Source organism: Propithecus coquereli, unplaced genomic scaffold, assembly GCF_000956105.1.
Source record: "Propithecus coquereli isolate 6110/MARCELLA unplaced genomic scaffold, Pcoq_1.0 Scaffold106, whole genome shotgun sequence".
Lineage (NCBI taxonomy): Eukaryota > Metazoa > Chordata > Mammalia > Primates > Indriidae > Propithecus > Propithecus coquereli.
The window spans coordinates 5,353,456-5,357,237 of NW_012134525.1; positions in this window are offsets into that span (position 1 = coordinate 5,353,456).

Here is a 3,782-nt window from a genome sequence, read left to right on the forward strand (position 1 = left end):
GCCTGGCCTAAGGCAAAATTTTTAAGGAGGAGAAAAGAGAAACAGTTCCTCAACAATTTTATGACTTTACTATAACCTTTATACCAAAGCCAGACACAAATATTATGAATATATATGCAAAAATAGTTTGAGAATTACTTTCATTTCATTTTAAGCTAAGTAGTTGGTCAATTACTTATAAGCTAGCTATCTTAAATACATGTTAGCATTGTAATACAGTACTAAAATTCCTCTAAAAGTAATTGATATGTCAAATATACATTTATATTAAAAAGAATACCATAACAAATGAAGTTTTCAGTTTACCTTGGCCTCAGAAGCAGTATATGTACATACAAAGGAGTCTCAAATATCCGGAGTTGTAGTGTGTTTTTCAAAATTCACTATATCTCAAATACTGTGCTTTGAATTTGCTAAGGTGGAGACAGCTTTTTTTGAGCATAGTATTGTTCAAATCTGAATGTTGTCATCAAAGGGGAAAAAAGAGAGCCCCTCTGCGTGTTATTAATGAGGAAATATCTTGAAATTTATCTTCAGGTCCTTTGTGAGAATAATATCTCTTAATAATCAGATATATTTTCTGAGCAGGCTGCTTCTAATTCATTTAAAATGGTTCAAAATTCTGTATTGATTTTACTATAAAGAAAAAAAAAAACAGTGCCCAGGTTGAGCATTGAGTAAGCTGAGACTAAATTTGTGTTTCTAAATAATGTATTTTTCACTTGGTACGCAAAAAACGAGTTTTCAAAATGAATGATGAAAAAGCCTGTTTTGACCAGTCTGTGCCCAGGTGTGTTTCCCAAGCTCACTTGGATTGTGCTAAATTAAGTTTCTGGCCCTACAGCACCAGTTGCCTGTTCCTATCCTACCATCTTCCATGCCTTTGCTGAGGGGTCTATTTGTCTGCTACTCCCACTTTGTTTAGGGAGCCTGGGCCTGGGCCAAGATCTTCCACCTGTACCTATGCCTGCCCTTTCCCCAGTTGGCTTAGGGACAGGAGTTAGCCAGGCCCTTGGGTACCCAGGGCCTTCCCCATATCCCTTGTCATGAACCACTAGGTAAAGTTTCTCTAGGCACCAAGACAACATAAGCATATTTATCCATAGATAAGACTACCCTTTAATTTTTGGAACTATTAAAAGCTTATTTGTTAGAATATTGGAACTGTTGCTATCTTTTTCCCATTTAGAAAATTTCTATTATTAAATTATATTACTATAATCAAAAACATATTTGTGGATGTCCTGACAGGAAAAAAACCAACAAATGCTGCTTAATTCTTGGTTCACCTCACCAGTTAAAATGAGTGGGGACAACTATTATAAATGGTCATTTTTCTTTTTTGATTTCTATTCCAGGGTCAGGCACTGGGAAGGCCCTGAAAAAATGAAGAGTAATTCTGTCCTACTTGGTATGCAGCTATACTGTGGGAAGAGGTTAAATTTCGGTCAGATGTCTGGAAATAATGGGGCTAAAGGGCCTCTGTGGCCTGATTGAGTTTATTCTGGATTCGTAGAATGTGCTTATATCCCCAGGAGGCCAGTGAATCCTGTGAAGTCCCTGATGAGCGTTTAGCTAAAACAGTACTTCAGATAAGTGAACTCTGACATTTGCTGCTCAGTTCAATAACAGTGGAGAATTCCTGTACAGTTTTTGACATTGTACCTAGGTGTACATACCTTATTGCAAGCACTTGTTCAAAGCTTGAGAACACAATAGCGTTGAGAAATATGAGGCCCAAGTTTTAAGAGTTTTCAGGATCTAGGTGGATTTCTGACCTGGAAGCACAATCAAAAGAAGGACATCTATGAAGAGTGACTATAAGAGCAGCTGACCAGGCACTTACAAATGTATGTTGGAATCTTGTTCTAGGACAGAAGTGGAGATGACCTGGGTTTAGCTTTCCCTGTAAAGGAGGGCATGGGGAGAACCTAGAACATATGATCAATTTCATGGCAGCATTGGAAAGAGATGAAGGAGGTAGAGGATGTTGCTACCATTTTGTTTCTAGATATCCAGAAATACCTATATATGTAAGGACTTATGGATGTTCTAGTTTCTGCCCCTTAAGCACCTCTTTCCAAAGATACCTAAAGCCATTCAAAGCTTATGCTTGTAAAACTTCTTAAAGCCATTTTTTGCTACTTCCCATGTTTGATTCACTGCATGTCCTCACCAGGGGAGTAAATGGTAGAATTAAAGATGATACTGTCTTCCCCATCCTCCAGCTTTTTAAAAGTAGGGCAGAGGCTCAGAGAACTGAAGCCCTAAGGACCAGCAAGTAATACATTTATTGCAAGTCTTTCTTTTTCTCCTAATATGACTGTTTTGAGGAAGAGTTGGTGTAAAGCAAACCAAGCCATATAGCTCAACAAAGGATCTCTTGGAGTTCAGCCAGTAAGTAGTTATAGTTAGTTTCAAAGTCTCCAGAAGTTCATGGAAATCTAAAATGTACTTTCTATTATAAATGATATGGAAAGGGGTAGGGGGTAATTAGAGAATAGTGTCATCAACCATTCTCGACATACTTGAGACGTGGGAATCTCGTGGGGAGCTCCTGGACTGTGTCAGGGCCAATGTTTCTGCCCAAAATCATTGATTCTTGAGAAAACATTTGCAACTTTCTTATCTAAACCTGAATGGAGTAGAGAAACATTTGTTCTTACAGTTCAATCCTTTTTAACATCTTAGCATGATACTAGTCATTGTCCTGATGGTCCGCGGGAGGAAGTGCACCCTGAGCGTGCACAGTGAGAGAGCTGGGCAGGAAGGCAGGGCCCTCCTCCCAGCGGCTGCGATGAGTGAACAGCACCAAACCAGGGACTTCCCTCCTTGCACGGGAGTTGAAGTGCAACGTGGGTTTGCCTCGATACTGAACTATCCCTAAAAGCGAAGCCTTCCCTGGGACTTTTAGTGATTTGATTAGAGATTTCTGTGGATGGGATTTAGAGATTTCTGAGGTCATTAACAAGGGATTCCATTTTTTATGTTTCTCCCACAGCTCTTGAAGTCTAAAGGACAATAGAGTGTTATTTGGGATTCTAGAGAAACGTGGGGCCACTCTTACAGAGATGAGCCCAGGAACTCAGCTTGAGTTCCTATCGGTGTTCAGCACTCTTACTATGTTCAGACCTTGGATCCCACAGGCTTAGAGTTGGTTAGAATCTCAAATAAAGGTATGTATACATTGCCACCTTCCTTAATAAGACCATATTCTTCAGTTGGCAGCAAAGAGAGAACTTCCATTAGTGAGAGGCTTAACTAGGGTCTAAAGCCAGACTTTGTTTTCCTTTTTCTAGAGTGGTTCTTGCAAATATTTACTGGCATCAATCTGAAGATGATGGCATGAGTGTATGGCATTGCTCCCTTTGAACTTTTTGTCTAAGGGAGAATCCATCTGTCTATTAACATTTATGCCAAAGTTGGGGTATTTGCATAATTAACATAAGACTTACCTGAAAGTTGGGGAATAGTCAAAGAGAACTAACTGGAGAATAAAATGCAACCATGGTTTACAAGGGATGAATGGCTTCTATGAGCATATGGTAGATCTCCTGAATTTCACAACTGAGAGATGGCGGTATAGAGGAAAAAAGCCCTTGTCTCCTCCCCAGATAATTGATGACAGTTTCTAGGGGTGACCATGTCTAGGTACAATATTAGAATGGTGTCCATCATTTCATATGCATCAACGTGGAAGCCATTAGGTCTCAAAAACTGTGCCATCCCCTGTACTGCTTGTATTGTTCTTGATTGTTAGTGAGAATAAGAAGTTGTAGTTG